Genomic DNA, 11,308 nt, shown 5'->3' with positions numbered 1-11,308 from the left:
ATATTGTTGCCGAGTGCCGCCGCATCTTTATCTCCGGTTTTGAATTGAGCCGGTCGTGACACTAGCGCGCGGATCTGGATCAGCTCAAATTATATTTCTACTTGTACTTACAATTCTGTATTAAAATATATTTTCTACCTTACAATTTATCCACGCGTTTCTCTGTTGATACACCTGTGGAGGTGTAACATCAGTTCACATCAGAGACCAGACTACACACCGCGGGCAGCATGGCGCCCAGATGTCTGCACATCCTTGGCGCGTACCCTCAATAGTCCTAAGTACCCACCGGGGGTTTTGGAATTTTCATAGTTAAGGTCCTTCAGACCAAGCGAGTATCTCTTGTCTTAGGTTTCCTTTTACGTGTATTGTTTACTACGGTTTAACACGGAAAGTTAGTTTTTCCTCACGTCTGGTATGTTCCGTTAGCAACTTTCTCACGAGGGCGGCTAAAACCCTTCCTGGTCCACCAACCGTCTTATTATCCAATCGGAGACGGTGTCTACTGCCCTAACTTCCTTAACCAAAATTATCATCAACAAATCCGATAGTCCCGTGTCCTTAGACACACCCACCCCAAGCTTTCCTCAGACACAGTATCGCCAATAAACTTCACTTATTCTGTATCCTTAGAAGAGTCAACATATCTTTACCGATCTCTACCCTTATAACAGTCGCGTACTTAACGTATCATTGTAACTGTTTTACATAACGTGGTTGGAGTTAATTGTGATTTATGTTAATTTAGTGTGTATTCCAGTTTGATTGCTGAATTTGTAATAAAGTATAATTAAAACAAAATTAATAGTTGTGTTACGACTCAGCTATTTTATTTCATCAACCAACCCTTAAGTTTACGTGACAGAGGATTAGTCATTGTTAGGTTGAGCGAAATAACGAGAGCGAAATATTGCTGTCGCAGTCCGTCAAATATATTTTGAATAAATAAATAAATAAATTATTTACAGACGAAGACAGACGAATGTGAGTCGTTGGTACAAATACAAGTTGCGGAATAAATACTCGATAAGTACTCGGAGAAACTATGTAGATCACTTCGGTATTCGTTTATACTCGTTGATGCTCTTCGATACTGTTGGAAAACTCTCTCGTCCGTGATCGCTTCCGTTTATTTATACTGATCGGGGGAGAATCGGAAAATTCGAATTCGTCTACGTTTGACGGTTGTATGTAGCGGCGACATTGTTTTGCCCGGAGTTTATTTGTTCTTACATTACTTTTGATTTGATTTGAATTGTCCTCTGACTCATGTGCCGGTACAGATCTAATAACCTCAACAGTTACGTTTGTCTGTCTATTTGTTGCTTTATTTTGTTCGTTGGTTCGTTCATATTTGCTAATTGTTTTTTCATGTTGCTATTTCGTGGATTGCTTTAAAATGTGCTGCCAGTATATTTAGTTTGTCACTTAATTGCCGATTTATATGACGTCAAGATTTATATTGGCTTTAAATATCTCTGAATTTCAGTTTGGTACTTTTAGGATGTCTATGTTACCGTGGTCTTTAGAACTGGTCTTCACTGTGTGTCTTCGTGGTCTTTACTGTCAGTTGGTGGGGAAAGTTCCTCGATGCTATTTAAAAGTTGTATACTGTTATTAGACGTTTTGTATCTTTATCTGTAAGACGCTGATTTCGAACGTCATTTCAGTGTCATTTGAGTGTACGACTTTGTGTTTAGTATCATTCTGTATTAGAATTCCAGTTTCGCCAACTTGTTTAGCATTTGATCTATCGTTCCTCATGAATGTGTAGTTCTTGAAGATAATTACGCGTCTTGTATTTAATTTAGTTTCGCAAAGAAGGAGCACATCTGGGTTGTGTTTCTCTAGACATTCCTCTAGCGATGCTCTTTCTTCGTTTGTGATTAGGAAGCTTATATTTATTTATATTATGATTAATTTGTTATAGGATATTTTCAGTACTCTGCTGACTCCTACTATATTGTTTCCCGTCGTCAGAGTTCTTTGTCGAGTGCTTCCGCGATTACATTAATTTTGCATTCGATGTGTTCGATTACACGAGTCACTTGTGAGGATATATTGATTTTGATTCATTGATAGCTGTGTCTCTGTTATTACACAATGAGAACGGTACGTTTGCTTTCATAAAATTTAACAAATTCTTGTTTACTCTCGTTTTCTAGTTTTAATGCGAGTTTCTTTTATTCAGTTTTTTGTTTTATTTAGTTCACCCCAGTCTCGGGTGTCTGACAGTTTTTCAATGTATGTAGTATAGCGTATCGTTCTCCTTACTGTTGGGGTGATTACGTTAGTGCAAGAATAATCACACAGATTGTGTGACTTGTTACATTTAATATATATGTAATTCAAGCTAGAATTAAACGCAACTTTATTCGTTTCTGTTCTTCTCTCTAGCACCGTGTAGCGGTATTAGGCCGCAAAGAACAACTCTCTTTTCAACGATTGCGTCGGTACATATATCATCGTACACTATCGCTGAAAGACTGTTTATGAGAGACCGACGAAACGTAAGCAAGGCCGCGATAAAGTCGTAAACAAGAGTCGTAAGTGAAGAGTTGTGAATAAATAGTCGTCCGCACGAGTCACGAGTCCAGAGTTGTAAAGAGGCCGCTAGTCGAGTTGAAAACTCAGTGTTAAATAAATCACCGAGTATTTCTTTAGCACCCTACACGTCCTACCACCTCAATCATTTGCATCAAATACGGCCCATCTTTATAATTTTCTCGCAGCTAATACATGTATGTAGTAAAATCTTTATTTCTTTTAGTTTATTAATGTCGTTGACCGCCAACAATTGAACCATGAATATGGAGCGGTTCCGTCTTTCTTGTTCGGATCGACCATTAGCGAATTTCCTAGATTAAAAAATTTAATTCTACAAATTGACTCGCCCGCACTGTTTCGACCACTTCTTTGATTTTGAAGTTGCTTTTCAAATTTGTTTGTTCTTCGCGAACGGAACGGTTCGTTTAATAAGCTGGTTACATGTTTTCCTGTTTTAGTTCTATTTGCGAATTATTGTGTATTATTATATTTTAGTAAATATTTTGTGATAAATAGTACGGGCTATCTGATGCGATGTTCGTTGGTGTATACGTTGCGTGCATAGCAATGGATTCTTTTTTGACCCTGATTTGTGCACGTTCACCGTTAGATTTACCAGAAAATTCGTTATTTTCTTTTTCTTCGTCATTGGTGGGTTTGTTCATACTTCGTTATTTCTTTTGTTTCCCTTATCATCCATGACGATACTATTTACGGACTCCGATACGTATGACGAGTTTTCGTGATGTATGGACTTTAGATTTCTTTTCTTACAGTAATTCTAATAACTTTTTACCATTGCATTTAATTTTTGTAATAGTTGGCTTCCCACAGTGTTGCTACCTTTGTTCTTGCTGTTGAGTTTTACACTTAATGACATGTTTTACTCTATTATTATTATGTTCGCTGCTTGTAATGTTGTTTTCTTTGTTCAATTTGGTCATTTTACATATCTCTTCATTGTGTCAGCAGTTTGTGGCGCTGTGACAGTTTTGCTTCATTCATTTCTTTAATTATAAATTCTTCTCCGCGTACTATGTCGTTTTGTTTTGTGGTTTCGTTGTGTCTCATTTTAAGGCTGCATGATTATTTACTGCTGCTGACGAAACTGCTGTATTTTTCTACATTATTTCTGGGTGATAGAAAGTGACACTTTTTTTTGATTTTCCAATCTTTCTATTCTTGTTCATTGTTTCCTTGCACCTGCACGATATATTTTATGCTATACGAACTCTTGTCTATTGTGCGTTCTCAATATCTGTCATTTTGTTGTTCCCTCCCCTGTCCTACTTTTATTAAAGAAGAAATCATGAGTTCCCTTTCAATGCGCATTATTTTGTAGAAAAAATAACGCTCAACAAGATATACCCGAAGTAGTAAAACTGAACAATATGATTATCTACTCAGCACCATTCCTATTTGGTATAATAACTGTTTTTGTTATATTACTTATGTCACGTCTTGCGCTGCGTACGAGCCGTAACGTAGACTAAAACTACCAATAGCGTGAGTGAGCGTTTCAATTTGAGATTCAAATAAAATTTAACAATTTGTATAGAAACCAAATTCGAGCCTCACAACCCGTCACATGACGACCCCTCCACGGTAGACCTAATTATAAATAAGCGTAGCGACATAGAAGATAGAGAGATAAGTAGATCTTTAGTTCAGAGTATTCTTGGCAAGTTATTTCTTTGTTCATAGCGATTAGTTCTCAATTCCTTTAGCTCTTAATTTCTCAGTTCCTTTGCCTTTCAATTCTTTAGTTCCTTAGTTTTTCAGCTCTTAGTTACTTTAGCTCTTAGTTTTTTGCTCTTAGTTCTTAAGTTCTTTAGTCCTTTAGTTCTTTAGCTTTTAGTTTTTTGTTTCATTAGTTCCCAGTTGTTGTCAGTTTTGTTAATCGACGTGTTTGTATTTGTCAATTTGTAAATTATTGAAAGTCAAATAAATTAAAATCTTGTAATTAATAAGAGTTAAAAGGTATCGCGAACGATTGTAACTTGGAGTATTCGAAATCTCAACGACAATTCTGTCAATACCCAATTAGAATTAGAATAAATATTTGTTGTGGAAAATATTTGTCTAATAATATAATAGGATTAAGCGAACATTTATTTTCACCAACTTTGATCCTCTCCAGTGCCAGTACTCCTGCTCGTAGCAGGTTAGCCGAAACGTGGAGTTTAATTGCCAATCGCATTAAACATCAGACAACGCTACCATTTAATCTAAATTCAAAAATTAACGACAACACAACCAAAACAAATCAAACAAAAACGTAACAACTTTTCAAAAGATGAAGATCAAAGTGGCAAAGAAATATGGTAAAACCGCGCGATGAACTTAACGTGATGGAACCGCTTGCCCCGAAATTGGAAAATAGTCCTTTCATTAGATATATTTGGTATACGATTATGACGACCTTGGCAACGGAAATGGAAACGGAAAAGGAGGAATGGATTTATGTCGAACTTGTCTATACCCCCGGACTACTCTATTTTGATAATTAATATGAACAGGCTAACTGGAAAGAAAAAAATTGAGGCTCGGGGATTTCGGAGCCCCTAAACCCCGTCGATGTTGTGCGTGGTGCCACCCCAGGCCTGCATCGACGGTCATCAAACGACTGAGGAACGACGAGAGAATGGTCGGTTCCAGGGCAACCTCTCGTGCGGTAAAAACGACCGGGGACCAAAAGCAAGGAGAGAAAGGTCCGATAAGAAGAGAGTTAGGTAGCAGGACAAGATAGCGAAATGGATGCTGACTTCCAAGCGGAGTTGATGGACCAGGGTAACAATCTGACTCCGGATACAAATAAGAACTGACAGGACTAAAGGAGGAGGGGAAGATAGTATTGAACAGGAAAAGAATCGGTGGAAGAACCAACATTCATCATCCGCGGATGAAGGAGGAGGATGGACGCCTGAAGTAATGGATACCGCGGGACTTATGAAGAGCCTGGAGTTCCTTCTACTCAATATGGAAAGCATGATGAAGGGAATTAACGGCACGAGTAAAGAGAAATGTTAGAGAAATTGAAATCGGACAATGTAAGGGAAATTAGGTTGAATCCACTGTGTTCACCAACAGTGAAGAAGGCCGCAAACAATCTAACCAAGGTAGGCCAGTATAGAAACGTTAAACTCACGATGGATGACGAGATGGCAGCGTTATATATCGATACGGATTTAGACTTCGTATTCCGAGACATTTTCCTAGAGGAAGCAAAAATTACCCCCACATGGAAAATAAAGACGGAAATCGAGAAGTCCAGTTTGGACATGGAAAGACTTCTAGAGACTCTCTAAAAACGAGATAAACGTGAAATAGAAGAAATAGACTTTAGCATAAAACAATTTGACGGAACTCAAAAAGCCAAAGACTGGATATCAGAGTATGAAGAGGAATGCAGAAGATATAAAATCAAAAGTGATGAGGAGAAAGTCAAAGGTTTAAAAAAGTATTTAGAGAAAACAGCAGCAAAATGGTACCAAACAAATCTGCTGAAGGCTGAAGGATACAACTGGGAAGATTGGAAAGACGCATTTCTCAAAACTTTTAACAATAAAGGTTGGTCTGCAATACGATACGCTTACAACTTCAAATACCTTTCAAGTTCGTTCATTGAGTATGCCTTAGAGAAAGAACGATTAATGTAGGCAGTAAAGAGGAAAATGACTGAAGACGTGAGGATACATTTGATTGTCATTGGATTACCTATCGACATCCAAGATAAAATCGAGAGAGAAATTGTACAATCAACAAATGACCTAATGGGAATTTTGGGACAATACAAAGATCAGAGAAAAAGGAAAGAAACATAAGAAAAAAAGATAAACCTGGACAAAAATGCAAATCCACCATCCAAGAAACGACCGTGCACTGTCTGTGAAGCACTGAACTTCCCGGGTCGATTCCACTTAATATAATTATGTAGAAATAGAAACAGAAACGCTCAGAAGAAACCCAAACAAATAAATTCACTAGAACTATTTACCTCAGAAAATGAAAAAGCAAGAACACCAGATGAGAATGAAAAAAACTAAAATGCCCGGAGAAGTACGAACCACTGATAAAACTGCGAGTTAAAATCAATGATCAAAAAGAGGTTGAAGGTGTTTATGATACTTTTTTTTATATTTACGTGAAGGAAATCCGCACGGACGCCAGGCCGCGTCTGGGGAAAGCGGCGTGGTAGTGTCGCACTCCAACCGACTAAAACCTCCACGATGGACCGTCCGGGCTGCGATCGAGAGAGGCCCGGGGACCGCCCCCCCCCTCCCCGCGCTCAATATCACCGCTGATGGAGCATGTGCGGCCATGTCACACTGCGCCTCGTCGCGGGAACCGCTGTGACAGGCAGCCCGGTTCCCTACCGGACTGCTTGGTGGCCCAGAGGCGCTGAGCCGCCAGCGTCCAAGCCCGAATCCCACCGGGGGGCGCGGCGGACCCGGCCCAGCGCGCTTCGCCAACGCCACACGGAGTTCCCAGGAGATCACCCATCCAAGTACTATCCGTGCCCGGCACTGCTTAACTTTCGTGATCTGACGGGAACGAGTGCTTTTTTTAAAGATGTTTATTAAACCCAAGATACAATTTTAAATACATTTTGGTATTCACAATAAACGGTGAACTTATGTAATGATATCTTAGGCAAAGGTACCGATACGCAACGGTACGACGTAGCCATGCTATAATATGTGTCGGCGCTTTACATTTTTCGTGTTTAATATAATTTTTTGGTTTAAGCCGCTGGAGGCGCGAAGCTTCTATGTGATTTTGTTTTTATTTGTTTTTACTGTCCTGAAAACTGGGTCGCAAAACGGGAACGAGTGCACTCAGCGCGGCATGGACGTTGGCCCAGGTATCTACGACACTGGAGCCAATGCAAGCTTTGTTAATCAAAAGATTATTGATCAAATAACAGCAGATATAACAGAAAATAATAGTATGTTCAAAACTATCAGTGGAAAGGACTTCACGAACAGCCGGGCGAGACTAAAAATAAGAATAAATAAAATAGAAAAAGAAATAGACGTTTATATAGTACGCAATGATAATTTTGCATATGACCTTATCCTAGGGCTAGACGTCATAAAGAAATTCAAATTAAAACAAGATGAGAACTAGAGAGTCACTCAAAAAGTAAGTGACAAAGAATAATCAGAAGAAAAAAGAGATAAACATTACCGAAGACATGGAGACGGACAAATTTATAGACAACCTTGGACACTTAAATAACTCACAAAAGAGAGCGGTATTTTAACTTATAGAGAAATACAAAGAAGTATTTGCCAAACACAAATTCGATGTGGGAACGAGAAAATTACAAGAGGCCTCCATAAAGCTAACCGAAAACAGGTACATATCAGGAAAACCATACAGGTATTCCATCCCAGATCAGAAAGAAATAAAGTTTCAAATCACAAAATTACTAGAACACGATCTCATAGAGGAATCAAGTTCACCATTTGCAGCACCAGTGACACTGGCTTTTAAAAAAGAATCGAATCGGAGAGATAGACTGTGTATCGATTTCCGGGAGATAAACAATAGTGTAGTTCCGGAATCACAACCATTCCCAAGAATAGAAGACATCATAGTCAAAGCGGGAAATTGCCATTTCTTCTCAACATTTGACATTAATTCAGCGTTCCGGCCAATTCCAATAAAAAAAGAGGACCGAGAGAAGACAGCCTTCATAATACAAAATGGGCACTGGCAATGGAAATGTTTACCGTTAAAAATCTCTCCTGCTAATTTCTAACGAGTGCTTGCAAATATTCTTAGAAGAAATGGCCTAACAGAATTCTGCATAAACTATATTGACCGCATCCTAGTTTTCTCGAAAACATTCGACCAACATATCAAATATATAGAGCAGTTAATGAAGGTTATAAACCAAGAAGGTTTCCGATTAAAACTGGTAAAATGTAGGCTAGCAGAAAAGTCAGTAAAATATCTGGATCATATCATCGAAAAAGACGGTGTGTGACCAGGGAGAGATAACTTCAAAGCGATACGGGAATTTGAACGCCCAAGAAACAAGAAAAACGTGAGACAACTACTAGGAAAAATTAGTTTTTATTACAAATTTATAGAAGACGCGTGAAAAATTCTTGGAACCACGCCACAATTTATTAAGGAAAAATGTAGAATTTATTTGGAACGAAGAATGTGAAAAATCATTTCAAAAGATTAAAGAATACCTCTGTTCAAGTCCAATTCTTTCAATATACGATCAAAACAAAGAAGTATTCATTTATACAGATGCAAGTGGAAACGGTTTAGGAGCTGTCTTAAAGCAACCTCGAGACAACGGGACGTTACATCCGGTTGCGTTCTTTTCAAGAAAATTAAAACCAACAGAGGCAAAGAAAAGAGCAATCCACCTCGAATGTCTGGCTATTAAAGAGGCGATTTACTGGAAACATTGATTAATCAATAGATATTTCACTGCTCTCAGACCATAAACCGTTAGAGTCAATGAGAATTAAAGCAAGAACCGATGAAACTTTAGGAGACCTAATGCACTACCTATCGCAGTATGATTTCAAAGTCATCTACTCGCCGGGAAAAGACAACGTAGAAGCAGCTGCACTATCCAGGAACCCCGGCTTAGAAAGTTTTGAAAATGAAGAAAACGTTCTGAAAGTGGTGAATATTATTACAAAGAAGGATATAATTCAAGATCAGGAGAAAACGAAAAAAACATTAAAAATACAAAAAACCTCACAAAAAGTCAGAAATATTTTTCAAAAATATTAAAGGGCGTCAACGTATATTCATCTCACGAAATTTTGGCGAACACATCACAAAGAAGGTTCATGAATTCTTCGGTCACGTTGGAAGGAACCATATACTAATGAAAACCCGACCTTTCTACTACTTCAAAAATATGGATCAGATAGTCGACAAAGTCTGCAAACAATGCGAAATCTGCATTAAGAATAAAAGCAGAACGAGAAGACTGATTGGATTTATGTCAAAACTAGGACCAGCTAAGAAACCGTTTGAAATAATGTCATTCTTATTGACCATTTTTCAAGGACCGTTTTTATGCCCACATCAAAAACACAACGCTCAGATGATATAACAAAACTTATAGATTCGATGGAAGAAATCGACTCTATAAAAATGATCCTCGCAGAACGATATCCAGTACTGACATCCAAAGAAATCCAAGAATACGCAAGGAAAAAGAACATCAAACTAATTTTCACCACGACAGACTGTCCATCCTCGAACGGATTGAACGAAAGAGTAAACCAAACACTAGTAAACAGGATCCGATGCAAAATTAATTCAAACAAAAAAAAAGAAAAACTAGACAAAAATCGCAAAAGAAAGTGTGGAAGAATACAATGACACCCAGATACAGTGTCACAGGATTTGCTCCGAATTACTTACTGTACGGGAAAAGAATTTAAATCGTTCCTAAAGGAATAAATGAGAACAAGACAGACTTAGAAAGAGACAGAGAAGAAGCATTTAAAAACTCAATAAGAAACTTCGAAATTAACAAACAAAAATATGATAAAAAAAGAGGAGAGCATGAATTTAAAATTGGCGATATGGTCTTCACTCACAACGGGAACAAATTAAATAGAAATAAGTTAGAGGAAATCCGGAAAGGGCCTTTCAAAATTCTGAGAAGGATCTCAAATTCTATGTACGAAGTGGATAACGGTAATCGTAAATCTGGAGGGAATTTCTTCCATGCGAGTAAACTAGTCCCCTATGAAAAGGACAATTAGCGATGCAATTGTCAACACGAGGAGGTGAGGCGTAAACTCCCTAAGAGTTCAAACGCGGATAAACAAAGGGACTATCACTGTTTAACGGATAGTGTGACCTTATTTGTTGTTACAGACAACCGATTTGCCAAACAGTCATTTCACAGACGAACGGTTAGAGAAGAAGAAGGATTTCGAGCGTTAGAAATAGACACAATCATAAGAGAAAAATTAGTATTTAGAGTACTGAAGATTGACAGAGGAAGAGTGGTAGTTTAGGATGTGGAAAATCGATTCTCGATTTTCAGGTAGACCTTGTACAAAGCTTTGTTATTTATTATTATTTATTGTTATTAATTATCATTAATTGTTATTTACCTCTGTATTTTATTTAAGTATTGTTACAATAAACTCGATTTTCAGACTTAAGAATCGATCCCTGAATTATCCGAGAATTGAACATTATATATGTCGGATTTGCACTGGGAGTAGGGTTGTGGGCGTCCAATGAATCTTCTCGAGAATTAGCCATTTGCGCTGGGAGTAGGGTTGTGGGCGTCCAATGAATCTTCTCGAGAATTAGCCATTGGTACGGTACACACAGGCGTAGTTTATTGCAATGATAGAATTATTACAGTCTTGACAATTAATCACGGCGGTTCGGCACTCGCGACACTAGTGACGATGGTTTCGGGCTCAATAACGAATTCGCGGCCAACGGGATAACAAAAGAACGTACTCACAAAGCCTAAGTCTGGTTAAAACGTGAAATAACCACTGATCGCGAAGATGTTACTCTTTAATCCATGAGATCGCGCGAGAGAATGACTTTCCCGTCCCGATGATGCCACAGAGGAAAACTATATTGGGGTGTGTATAAGGACATGAGATCATCGGATTCGTCGAGGAAAGCCTTCGTTCAGAAAGTAAGGGAAGTTGGCGTTGCTGCTAATTGGTCAATCTCCATATCGGTGGTTAGAAGAAGATGCTAGCCGCCCTCGAGGGAAAGTTGCTAGTGGGAGACG

At 38.4% G+C, this 11,308-nt stretch overlaps 1 long non-coding RNA gene and 1 pseudogene across 1 annotated transcript; both read left to right on the top strand.

Moving 5' to 3' along the window:
* Positions 1-5,622: 5,622 nt before the first annotated feature.
* Positions 5,623-6,391, top strand: LOC105681340 (annotated as a pseudogene).
* Positions 6,392-7,544: 1,153 nt separating this feature from the next.
* LOC112213602 lies at positions 7,545-9,242 on the top strand. The gene is made up of 2 exons (XR_002947495.2): positions 7,545-7,908; positions 7,986-9,242. It is a non-coding gene; the product is annotated as an uncharacterized LOC112213602 (long non-coding RNA).
* The last annotated feature ends 2,066 nt before the right edge of the window (positions 9,243-11,308 follow it).

The sequence above is a fragment of the Bombus impatiens genome, unplaced genomic scaffold (genome assembly GCF_000188095.3).
Source record: "Bombus impatiens unplaced genomic scaffold, BIMP_2.2 scf_0820, whole genome shotgun sequence".
Taxonomy (NCBI): Eukaryota; Metazoa; Arthropoda; class Insecta; order Hymenoptera; family Apidae; genus Bombus; species Bombus impatiens.
This window is presented reverse-complemented; position numbering and strand designations above follow the sequence as displayed.